Source organism: Ambystoma mexicanum, chromosome 11, assembly GCF_040938575.1.
Source record: "Ambystoma mexicanum isolate Mex_15411 chromosome 11, UKY_AmexF1_1, whole genome shotgun sequence".
NCBI lineage: Eukaryota > Metazoa > Chordata > Amphibia > Caudata > Ambystomatidae > Ambystoma > Ambystoma mexicanum.
This window is the reverse complement of record NC_090934.1, coordinates 221,985,073-221,997,872: the sequence shown is the minus strand read 5'-3', so window position 1 is coordinate 221,997,872 and position 12,800 is coordinate 221,985,073. Positions and strand designations below refer to the sequence as shown.

At 47.6% G+C, this 12,800-nt stretch overlaps 1 protein-coding gene across 4 annotated transcripts in view; it reads right to left on the bottom strand.

The window, feature by feature from the left end:
- Positions 1–12,800, bottom strand: part of SYTL1 (synaptotagmin like 1) — a 288,286-nt gene that overhangs the window by 71,918 nt on the left and 203,568 nt on the right. The window lies entirely within an intron of this gene.

Here is a 12,800-nt window from a genome sequence, read left to right as displayed (position 1 = left end):
ATCTAGAACCATGCGGACTGGAAAGACGGCAATGTCACAGGCCTGAACACCAAATCTGGTGTCTAGAACCATGCGGACTGGAAAGACGACAATGTTACAGGCCTGACACCAAATCTGGTGTCTAGAACCATGCGGACTGGAAAGACGGCAATGTCACAAGCCTGAACACCAAATCTGGTGTCTAGAACCACGCGGACTAGAAAGACGTTGATGCCACAAGCCTGAACACAAAATCCGGTGTCTAGAACCACGCAGACTTGGAAGACGCAAATGCCACAGGCCTGAACACCAAATCCGGCATATAGAACCAAGCAGACTGGAACGACGCAGATGCCATAGGCCTGAACACCAAAACTGGTGTCTTGAACGATGCGGACTGGAAAGACACAGACACCAAGCTCCCCGGACACCGCAGCTCTTGATGCTACTTGACACATATGAGAATAAGCTGAATTCTTGCCGCCTCGTGCTGTGCAGCGACCTTGCAATTCACTGCGTAATAAGCTCCATACAAGTAAGGCTTGGGCGGTGGTGGCAAATACTATAAGAGGAGACATGATCCTGGGCAGAAAAGATAAAGGAAGGCAGGATTTATGTTTTGATTGCAGTCCGGTAACTGCAAAAGTGCAGTTTGATGCACAAAAGAGCATCTTGCGTGGGCTGCCGTGCAAAGCCGCAGCGCAATGGAAGGTGCAGGTAGGTTGAGCAGCAGAGTGGATCAAGTTATCGGGCGTAAAAAGCTTGAGTCGAATAAGTCCTAAAACAGAGCTATTAATCCAACATCTCCTTGATGACATATCCGTAAGGGAACTTAGAATATTAAATGGAAACACACCGGGAGATATACCGCCTAACCCAACTTGGAAAAACGGGAATTTAAACTCAATTATTGACTACTTTGTTGTATCCGAGAGTATTGATGATGTAGTTGTATTTTTGAAAATATTGAACATGGATCAAAGTGATCACAATGTAGTCACAATTGGAATCAAACATGAACTGGGATCTGACATGCATGAGAAATGGACAAATGAAATCTCTGTGGTACCAGGTCGTAATAGACTAAGGCTTAATAGCATGACAATAAAAACCATGACGGCCCACATCCAAGACAATCTAGAGTCGGATTATGTTCCAATGCTAGAAAAATATAAAGAGATATATAATAGCAATAGCAAAACTAATTTTCGTCATTGACATAGTTATGATCGGTTCGTGGCAGAGAAAAAACGAGAACTACGAAGAAACATTCGGGCATTGAAATATAAGAATGATCAAAAACAACAAGAGGGGGAAAAATACTGAAAACAAAATACAATAATTGGATAAAGGCCCACAGAGCCTTAATGCAACAAAAAGATGCAGAAGAAATGATGCGAACATTGAACAATAATACAACAAGAGAATTTTGGGCAATTTTGAATAAATCGGAATCAAATCAGACCATGCTCACTACCAATATGGTGAGTGAGGAACAATGGATTCATCATTACACAACACTCTATAAGTCCCAGAAATTGATCATGCAAGAAACAATTGAGAAATATGAGACTTGGAATATTACGATTTCGAAAGAAAACATAGGAGACAACATCAAAAAGTTAAGTTCATCAAGAGCACCGGGTCCTGATGGACTAACTAATGCTATCTTAAAGGAAAACCCTAAGGAATGGACCCAATTTTGCTATACTTTGTTCAAAAATATAATACGGGAACAAACTATTCCTACGTCCTGGAAATGTGCTATAATAGTTCCTATCTTCAAAAAAGTATTAAGATCTGAGCCTGGCAATTATAGGCCAATAGCGCTTTTAGATGTTGCATGATGACAATTGCAAATCCAATTAACAGTATGGATACAGCAATCGGATGCCTTTGACCTCCGTCAAACAGGTTTCGTAAAGAGAGTGGGCTGTAATCTTAATTTATTCCTCCTTAATTTATTAAAAATGGAGGCAATCAAGAAAAAAAAATCAATATATCTTGCCTTCATCGACTTAGCCCACGCCTTTGATGCAGTGGACCGAAACCTGCCATGGAGAAAAATGAGAGCACAGAATTGTCCAGAAGGGCTTATAAGAGCAATAAAAGAATTTTATTCAGGAACATCTGTCAAAAAAGGAACATTGTCGAAAGCAATCAAAACCGAACGAGGCATCAAACAAGGATGCCCATTAGGTGCTGTATTGTTTAACTTCTTTATCAATGACGTGGGTCAACATCTGATAAAAAACAGAACATTTGCGCCAAAAATCAATGGGCACATGATTGATTGGATTCTCTATGCCGATGATATGGTGCTATTAGATCTAACGCCTATTGGTCTTCAGTATGAATTGCAGGCACTAGAGGATTATATCTTGAGGAATGGCCTCAAAATTAACACCGAGAAGACAGAAACCTTCGAATTCAAAAATCTGCAAGGGAGAGGAAGAATGACTAAAACAAAATTCCAGTGGAAAATCGGCAAAGAACTATTAAAAAACGTTAATCAGACCAGATATTTGGGAGTGATAATAAACTCGAACATTAATGATGAGGCAAATGCTAGAGCAATTCGACAAAGAAGTAGTCAACTAACAGCACAAGCCACGATGATTAACAACAAATATGGAAAGTTTAGTATTAAACCAGTCTGGGACTTCTATAACATAAAAGTTGTCCCTGCACTGATATACGGAAGTGAAGCTTCTTTTGGATGTTCATATGGCACATGGGAAACATGTGAATACCTATTTTGGAGAAAGATCTTGCAGCTGCCAGGTGGAACTCCACTTGCTTGTATCAGGTACGAGCTTAGTCTCATCTCGATAACTGCAAAAATCACATGGAACACCTTGATGCTATATAGTAAAATATCTGCCAAAAATTGCTTACCACAATTCGAAATATTAAAAAGGAATGTGGAAACTGAAAATGAATCAATTCAAGATTTGTGGGAACAGAAATGTGAAGACATACTTCAGATCTTAAATACTACTAAAGACACATTATGGACAAACCCCAATGAAGTTAAAAAGAGACTATGGCAGAGGGACTGGTGGGGAACAGAACAACAAAGATCTCGACATCGGTGTATGCAAATCGTGCCAGTTGAGGCTAGGGCATTCAATAGATTACCAAAATATCTATTAAAATTCCCATGTAGATCATCAAGGAATGTCTTCTTAAAGTTTAGAATGAATCAATTCCAAACAAAGGAAATTTCTAACATTTTAAACAAAAGAAATCAAAGTGATACAGTCTGTAGGCTGTGCAATGGTCAGTCTGAAACCCTTAAGCATCGTGTTCTTTATTGCCCAGACATGGAAAAAGAGAGACAGAAAATACTTGGAACCGAGATAGCACAAAGAACAACGTGGCAACCAGATGAATGGTGGCGTGCATTTTATGATGGTTCTAATAACAAGATAACATTTGCATTAATATCATTTCTGAGGGAAATGAACAAAAAACCTGTATTGTATGAAGGAAAATAATGATATTCTATAGAGATAACTAAGAACTGAGGAATTGTTCTGGATGGATGCAGGAAAATTGTTGAAACTAGATTCTATGTATTTTTAAAAGTTTTGTATGAAACTAAATAAAAAAAAAAAATTAAAAAAAAAAGGACAGTGCCACCCTGTGGGGACCGGAGTGCAGAGCCGGGCGCCTGGGCTGGCGGGGAGTGGCCTTCAGATGGCGGCCTTCCACAACGTGTCTTATGCCAGCACGGTTTAGACATAGATCCATGGTAAGTTATCAGTGCCCACATTTGCCTACCGAAGGAAGGAGATGGTACATTGGGATGCAAAAAGTGGTGGTTGCAATTGACTATGGGCCCGATTCACTTTTTGCACAGTTCAAAGTGACTTTGCACTGCTGAAAAGTGACTTTGACCTCCCGACACAAACCCTGATTCATGGAACTTTGCAAAGTGTATTTTTGCAGTACAAAGTCTGTGCAAAGTCAGTGTATAGTCATCTTTTCAGTACAAAATGACTTTGCACTGGCTTTGCACTGCAAATCCCCATTTTACATGCAAATAATTCCATGCTTCAGGGCCTGTGCGTTTTGTCTGATTAACAGATTGGTTACTGTTAGGCAAACCTTCTTGGATCAGCAAATAATGTGTTAAAGTTAGCACCAGGCTGGCCACCGGGTGGTCGGTGCAGAGTGACCTAGCTTTGCGTCTAGGTAAGCTTGGTGTCTTTGTTCTAGTACAATGGCTCTGATTCATGGAATTATTTGCGTGTAAAACAGGGTTTTGCGCTCAAATCCCTGTTTCACGAATAGGGATTTGCGGGCAGAATGGCCCGCAAATCGCTGTTTTACACGCAAATAATTCCATGAATCGGGGCCTATTCACTATTTCTATGTGATCTGTGTGGAAATGCTTTCATCACTGATAGGGTATTTTCTTTACAAGTCTATCTTTTTTATCAGGGACAGTGCAAAGCTTCAGCAAGCACGACTTTTAGCTCCAATTCTGCATCAGCAAACTCAAGAATAAAATGCGGCACACAATACAAGACTAATAACCTCCTCAGTGCTTTTTTCTCTATCATCAGTAAAGCTTCAAAAGGGCAAGTGGAATGAATGACTGAATTCCTTGCATTCTCTTTCTTGCAGCCAGTGGGGGTTTAAAGGTAAAAGATGTGCCCTGGCTTGCTTCCTTTCATTGCTCATGTTATTGCGTAGATTGTAGAAAATCTGGAAGGTCAATTGTAAGGTGTCGGAATAAGAAGGTGGTATTAAAATAAGAAATAAAATGGGCGTTACTAAAAAATAAGTGTGTAGCTGCATGATGGGCTTGCAATGGGCTCCTTGGCGCATGCAGGCTTTACTCTTGCGTACCGTCCCCTTTCCTTCATACTGTATGGTCGCCCCTTCCAAGGGACGGGAGACGGAACCTTTTTCACCAGAAAAACCTTCTTCCCCTTTAAATTTAGAGGCGCACAGGGGTGCCGCCCATGGAGCATGCGCTGCCCTGACTCTGCTGCCACACCTCAATCCCCTTTTCCGCGTCAACGGGAACGGGCTGAATTCACCAGTGCTCCTGGGTTTGGCTTCGGCCATGTAATTCCACATGCAGATACTTCTTTGTCTTTTTTGTCTTATCTATCATTCAGGTACTCGGTCCTCCTCCCCAGCGCATGTCGACTTTTACAGGGTTCAGCAGGTGTCCATCCTGCAACAGACTCTTCCCAACTTCAGACCCCCACGCCCTCTGCCTAGGTTGCCTTGGCCCAGACCACGGTTGGCAATCATGTTCGGCGTGTGACTCACTGTCCTCGAAGGCTCTGAAGAACAGACTAGCCAGGTGGAGGGAGCTCTTCCACAGGTCGCCTCCAGAGGATCTCAAGAACTTTCTGAAGCATCGAGACAGGCCCAAGGTAGGGCCAATATTTTCCATCGTACCCCGCAAGGAAGACTCCTTCCCAGGGACTCTCCCGCACGTGAGGGACGGGCCAGGTCCTTCAACCAGCACGTGCCCCGAGGCTGCTTCAGCTACCGGCCCTCACATCCTCCCGGGTGCAGTGTTGAGGGACCGGAAGGTTCTTCTGCCAGGTATACACTCAAGGGGCTCTGCCCTTTTACCGCCACCATGGCTGAGGGGCTACGCCCTAATACCGGCAATATGTCTGAGGGGGTGCCTAAGCGCAGCTCTACCGACCGCCAGGTCGAGAGTGTCACACCTACAGGGCCTAGGCCCGAGGAGCAGGGTAGGCCTTGTGATCCACATGCAAGAGTCTTGGAGGAGGCCGGGCCCTGCGGTCCGAGCAACACGCCGTAGGCATGTGCCAGGCAGCTCGACAAAATGGCTGCCGCGCCAGAAAGGGGCACCCGTCCGATGCCTTTCCTGGAATTTGGCGAAGAACGAGTGTCAAGGTGGGACTGGCCCCAACCACGTAGGCGGCCTAGAGTCTACCCCTCTTTTGCACAGGGCAGCTTTCCTTTGTGTCCATATGGACATGGTACACAGTGACCCCAGCAGCTCCCGCTACCCCATCGCCACTCCCTGCCACCTCTTTGGCGAGTGAGGAGGTGCTCTTCGAGAAGTTCCTCGGCCTCATGAAGTCACCTCAGATGGGGGTTATCATCAAGGACGCCATCAGGAAAGTCATTCTGGCCATGCTAGCGGCACCACAGATGCCTCCATCGGGCCCCCAGGCCCCAGTGCAGCCGCCTCCTCCACAGCCAACTCTGCAACCTCCGCCGCCTCCTCAGTCTCCGGCTGCGGTCCCTGTACCCCAGCCTCCGGTGCCATCTACTCCTCCACAGGATCCTCCAAATCTGCAGGATATGGATGAGGAGGAGGATACGGACACGCCATCCTCAGCCAGGGCCTTCCACGAATGTCTTGCTGGGCTGGCAGAGTACCTGGGCCTCCCCCAATCCGAGGTTGAGCAGCCGGCAGAGGGGGTTCTGGCTGAATTCCTCATGCGACGCCCCTCTGCCAAATCGGGGATTCCTATGCAGACCGATGTAGTCTCCCTGGCAAAGAAGGGCTGGCTCAAACCCCACTCGGCCCAGCCGGTCAATCGACGCCTGGACGCCAAGTACAGGCAGGTGGAAGGGGATGCACTCTTGCTGTTGGCCCATCCTCAACCACACTCATCGGTGATCGCGGCAGCATCACTATACTCCAAGCCCCAGTCGTCCTCGTCCTCTGTGGCGCTGCTAGGCAAGGAGGAGAAGATCTTGGAGGCATATGGCAAGAAACTCTATTCCAACACCTCTTTACATCTACGTCAAGCCAACGCTGATGCCATGCTGGCAGCCGCCAACCAAAGGTTATGTCGGGAAATTGCGGACTTCCTCCCAGAAATCCCCACCCAGAGCCAGTCACCCTTTAAGGCGGGGCTAGCTGAAGCCAAGCTGGTGGTGCATGACCTCATGGAAACCACAGTGGCTCATTTCGATACCTCAGGCTGTGCCATTTGTATTGCCATGGACATGAGAAGGACAGACTGAGTCCGATTAACTAAGTTCAACCCGGATGTCCAGGAGCTTATTCTAGATCTATCGTTCGAGGGGGGACCTCTTCCACTCCTCCATGGACGAGGAGCTGGACAAAAAGAAAAACAGCTCACAAACGGCAAATTCTTTATCCATTCTTACAAAGACCACGCCCAAATCGTACACCCAATCTCAGCAGCGCTCGGAAAGGGGTTGTACATATGGAGGGTTCCATGGCTTCCAGGAACGTAGATCCAGGCAGCCAGACCACTTGCCATCTCATAGGCGGCGCAAACAACAAAAAGGGGGGGCAGTAAGGGCTTTTTCCTGTCTCCCTTCTCAGCGTCGGCCTCCGAGGGAAAGAAAGCATGACTCGCCCCTTCGGGTCCACGTGTCTCCGGTGGGGGGCAGGCTTGCTCTCCATGCACATTTCTGGTGCCAGAATTCCGCGGTCCACTGGCTCCTCTCCGTAGTATCCACGGGGTACCGCCTTCCTATCCCAGCCTCTCCTCCCTCCTCCCCTCCACTCCCACAGGTTGGGACAGCAACTCTTTTGGCGGAGATCCGGTCACTCATAGAGAGCCAGGCAGTGGAGGAAATTCCAGCCTCCCAGCGAGGCTTTGGCTTTTACTCCAGGATTTTTGCCATTCAGAAGAAGAACCAGGCGGACCTGAGAGTTGTGCTGGACCTTTCCACCCTCAACCTCTCCCTAACCCTGCAAAAATTCAAGATGGTTATGCCAGCTTTTATAGCGGAGACATTGGACAAGGGAACCTGGATGTGCTCCCTGGACCTGAAGGACACGTACCTACACGTCCCGATTTGGCAGCCCCATCATTCTTTCCTACGGTTCAGGATCATGGGCAACCATCTCAAATTCAAGGTCCTTTCTTTTGGCCTCAACTCGGCCTCCAGGGTCTTTACCAGACTCACAAATGCTGTGGAGGCCCTCCTCAGAGCGTAGGGCCTCCACATCTACCCATACCTCAACGACTGGCTCATCAGGGCTACATCTCCGGAAGAGGTTCACCACTCTTCCTTATGAACACACTGCACAATCTGGGCTTCTCGCTCAATCTCAAGAAGTTACAGCTGCCTCCTACACAGACTCTGACATTCCTGGGCCTCATCTGGGACATGTGCTCCGAGAAGGTTGTCCCGTCGGAGGACATAATCTTGGCCATCCTCAGCAGAGAAGTGACCTTGGCATGGTGGTACCAATATCTCCTGGGTCTAATGGCAGCGGTCCTATTAGCCGTGCCGCACACGAGACTAAGGATTAGGAGGATTCAGCTGTACTTTGCGGCCTTATGGAATCAGGAGCGGGGCTCGCAAGCCGAGATGATCAACGTTCCTCCATCTCTCCCCTGTAACTAACATAGTGGTCCAGAGACTGCAACCTAAGGACCGGCAAGCCCTTTCGGCCGCCCTCTCCTCAGGCCACCGTCACCACAGACTACTCGCTCGAGGGCTGGGAGCCACACTAGACGATCTCTCGGTCCACGGCACCTGGACTCGACAGGAGCATGAATACCACATCAATTGGTTGGAGCTGAACGCCATCTGGCTAGCAGAGCATTCCTACCACTTCTCAGGGGCAAGGTTGTCCTCATCCAGACAGACAACTCGACCAGCATGTACTACGTCAACAAAGAGGGAGGCACCAGATCCCCTCCTCTGTGCAGACTGGCGATCAGCATGTGGGAGTGGGCCCTGGAAAATGACATTAACCTCACGACAGTCCACCTCCCGGGGGAATACAACCTAGAAGCGGACAGGCGCAGCAGGCTGGGAGCAGACAATTACGAGTGGCAGCTAAACGACCTCGTTATTCAGGAGATCTTCAACAGGTGGGGTGATCCCCACGTGGATCTCTTTGCCACCAGGCACAACAGGAAGTGTCCCCAGTTCGCACCCAGGCAAGGTCAGGGCCCCGGCTCTCTGTGCGATGCATTTCACCTCCAGTGGACCGGCATGAAAGCCTACACCTTTCCGCCCACTCCCCTGATCCACAGGGTAATTTGCAAAATCAAGGGGTCTCGCCGACTCTTCATCATTTTGATAGCTCCATGGTGGCCGGGCAGGCCAAGGTTTTTGGAGCTACTTAGCCTCTCGGAGGTGTCCCCGATTCACCTTCTGACGGGCCCAGCACATCTTCTGGCACAGCCTGGGGGCAGAGTCATCCACCCTACGCCAGGTAAACTAACCCTCACATCATGGTACCTGAGCAGGTAACACTTCGGCACCTTAGCCTCTCACAGGCCAATCTGGAGATCATACAGGGCGCCAGGAGCAAAGCCACCAGGGCCCAGTACAAAAGCAAATGGACCAGATTCTGCCACTGGGCAGACCCCAAGGGTATCGACCATTTGGCGTGCACTTTGGACGACGTGATCTCCTTTTCGCGCGCACCTCACTCATTCAAGTGTGCAGGTGGACAACTGCCGCATATACCTCGCAGCCATTGGGGCTTACAGGAACTCGGAGGAGGGCATTTTCTCCTCCTCCAACCCTATAGTCAAGAAACATCTGATGGGTTTCTCTAGGCTCTACCCGCCCGTCAAGAGGCCGCACCCTGCGTGGGACCTTAACATAGTCTTGGGCGCCCTGGCGCACAAACCGTTCAAGCCAATGGTGTCCGTGGACATCAGGCTGGTCACCATGAAGACGGCCTTACTAGTCGGTCTTACCTCGGCTGGCAGAGTCAGCGAGATCCAGGCGCTGGTCGCCTCTGAACCATATACTACCTTTCATAAGGACAAGGTAGTCATGCGGACGCACCCGGCTTTTCTGCTCAAGGTTCCGTTTGTGTTCCACTTGAACGAGGAAATAGTCCTTCCTTTGTTTTTTCCCAATCCCAAGGATGAAGCACAGAGAGTGCTGCACTGCCTGGATGTCAGGCGTGCCCTAAAATTCTACTTGGACAGGACCAAGGGCTTCTGCAAGTCGGACGCCCTGTTTGTCCCTTTCGGAGGCTTAAGACCAGGCTATAAGGCCTCAAAGGCTTCCATATCCCACTGGATGGTCTCGGCCATCAAAGAAGCGTATGAGGACCAGCACAAGCCATCGCATTCCAGCGCCATTTCCCTTGGCAGGCCATAATCAGGGTGGCCACTTGGGCGTCTCCCTCGGCTTTCTGTAAGCATTACTGTTTGGATGCCGGCTCTAGATCTGATCCGGCCTTCGGGCAGGCGGTTCTCAGGAACCTATTTGCTTAAGGAGGGTCTCCTCTCCACCTTGGGGCTACATTCAGATGTAATCGCCCATACAGTATGGAGGAAAGGGGACGGGATGTAAGAGTAATTATAAGTTACTCACCATAGTGACTAACGTACTCTTGGTCCCTAGTCCTCTTTCCTCCATACGTTCCACCAACCTCCCTCTTAATAATACTGGTGTCATTCAGCAATGTTAAATCTATTGTTGACGCATCAATGGGGACTGAGGTGTGGCGCCGGAGGGGGGAGTCAGGGCAGCGCATGCTCCCTGGGCCGCACCCCCGCACGCCTCTAAATTTAAAGGGGAAGAAGGTTTTTTCTGGTGAAAAAGGTTTTGTCTCCCGTCCCTTGGAAGGGATGCCCATACAGTATGGAGGAAAGGGGACTATGGACTAACAGTATGTTAGTCACTACGGTGAGTAACTTATCATTTATTGCCTGAGGGTGCATTTAATATCTCCCACAAAACAAACTCCAGGATAACAATTCTGTGACTCCTAAATCTACTTGCCTGGAATAAGCAGTGAAAAGGCGAATGTGGATGGCGACTAACAGGGTAGTTAGGGCTAGACATCTGACTGTCTTTACTCAGTGATCTTCTGGCATCCTTTTGTGTGAAATTCTCTAATGATGTGAGTATGTCTTTGGCCCAGGGGTGTCATTGTGAGCCTGGGGTTATTGAAATCACTGCTAAAGGGAACCTCCTTCTTCTTGCTCCCTAGTCCACGAATGGCCAAATTCTACAGACAGGAAAGCTGGGAGGAAGTAAGGACACTTTTAAATAAGGGTGGGTTTTGTACTACGGCTGCTCTGGGACCAAATGCCTGGACCAGGCCATCTGGATGTTTCTTGAGGCCTGCTAGAAATTTTATGGGGATAGTTATAGAAGTGTGAGTGCCAGGATGTCTCTTGGGCTGAGACAGGGACTATTCTAGGAGTTAAGCGTGTCCAGATAAAGGCAGACAGCATTTGAACCGTTGGTCCTACAGGCGTGTGATGTCTGCTTTGGGCATTATGGTCCTTTTCATAGACTTGGGTGTTGCGCATGTGTATCATTTGTTTATTTGGGCGTTTTGTATGTTTTTGTAGGGTGCTAGATACCAAACCTTTGGCCGCTTCCTAGCACTTCTCACCCTTGTATGAGGCAATATGGCGTTAATGTGAAGCGACCTAACGAAACATGACACAACACAACATTTCCAGCTAGTTAATAAAACTGGCTCTATGTCTTAAAAATGAAATGAAGGTTGGAAATAAATAAAAGTGAAAAAGGGCAAATCTCCCTTAAAACCAAACAATTTGATTACAAGCTTGAAATTGGCATGGGAGAATTCATAGGAAAAACACAAAGGTAGAGCAGGGGTAGGTATAGATGCAGACAATTCGGACGAAGAACGTCCAAGCAGTAGTGTGTGATGGGGGAGTGCACACCCCCAAAAGGAAGATGAACTTGAAAAGCACTGGTTAACAATTCTGACAGAGATGAATTTGGGGCTATAGTATATTGGTTCTAACAAACCAATATTGCACAATATGTTCCAAAACATGTCCCCGCAGGTTACACATGACAAGAAGTAGCACAACATAACTTAGCATCAGTCCCCCCGGTAAGATAGGTATGTGGGAGTATTTTACTCCCTATTTTTCTGGTAGTAAAATGATTTTTTAGGGGGTAAAACATTAAGTCCCATTCCCAATGGGAGCATTTTATAAGCGAGTAAAAATATGTTTAAAATATAAAACTGATGTTTTTGTAAGAAATATTTCTTTGCACCTAGTTTTACATGCACATTAAAAAGATACAACGTTCCCTGTTTGGATCATACAGTGATGATAGCAATGCCTTTTCTGTGGTACTACGCGCACCACTATTCCAAATGTATTCATTGAGCTGTGTGGATGGAGCAGGATCGGCTCCTATGTGTCAGTTTACCAGGAGTATTTTTACTCCCCATTTTTCTTTTTTCGGAGTACATGCCAATTTGTAGGCTGTAAAAGTGGCTGATGCACTCCTTATTTGAGGAGCTGCATGAAAAAGCAAAGCTAAGGGAGCAGAGCATTTCAAGGCAGGGAAGGGCATAGCAAAGCCAGCAAAGAAACATACCAGGCAAACCATACCGTAACCCAGCATTAGAGCCCTGCAAAATAGTAGCTGGTCCCCAGTGATATTACAGTGGGTGCTAGAGCCTTCACTCCCTGCCCCCCCCCACTAATGCGCTAACATTCTACTCTCAACCACCAATATGCATACTTGCTAAATCACATACACACCATCACTCATTAAAAACGCCACCACCCACCAAATCTTATAACACCATTTCTAATCAGTGCAACGTTGCACTGTGGACACACAGAGCCCCCTAATGATACTCAAGGTTGTCTTGACACAAAATCATTTGTAATACTGGGAGTTATTACCCAATGTACTGGTACTCTGTATATCAACTGGTGAATTGATGGCCAAATGAAGGGCTGCGCCAGCCTGCTGGGAATTCCTGCAGGCTGAACTTAGTCAGATTCCCGCAAGATGATCACCAGAAGGACATGGGAAAATTGAATCCCTGGGGAATAAGAATGGAGCAAGACCAACACTGAGAAGCTCCTGCAAGAGGACCAGAATGCAGAGGACTTGCCCAA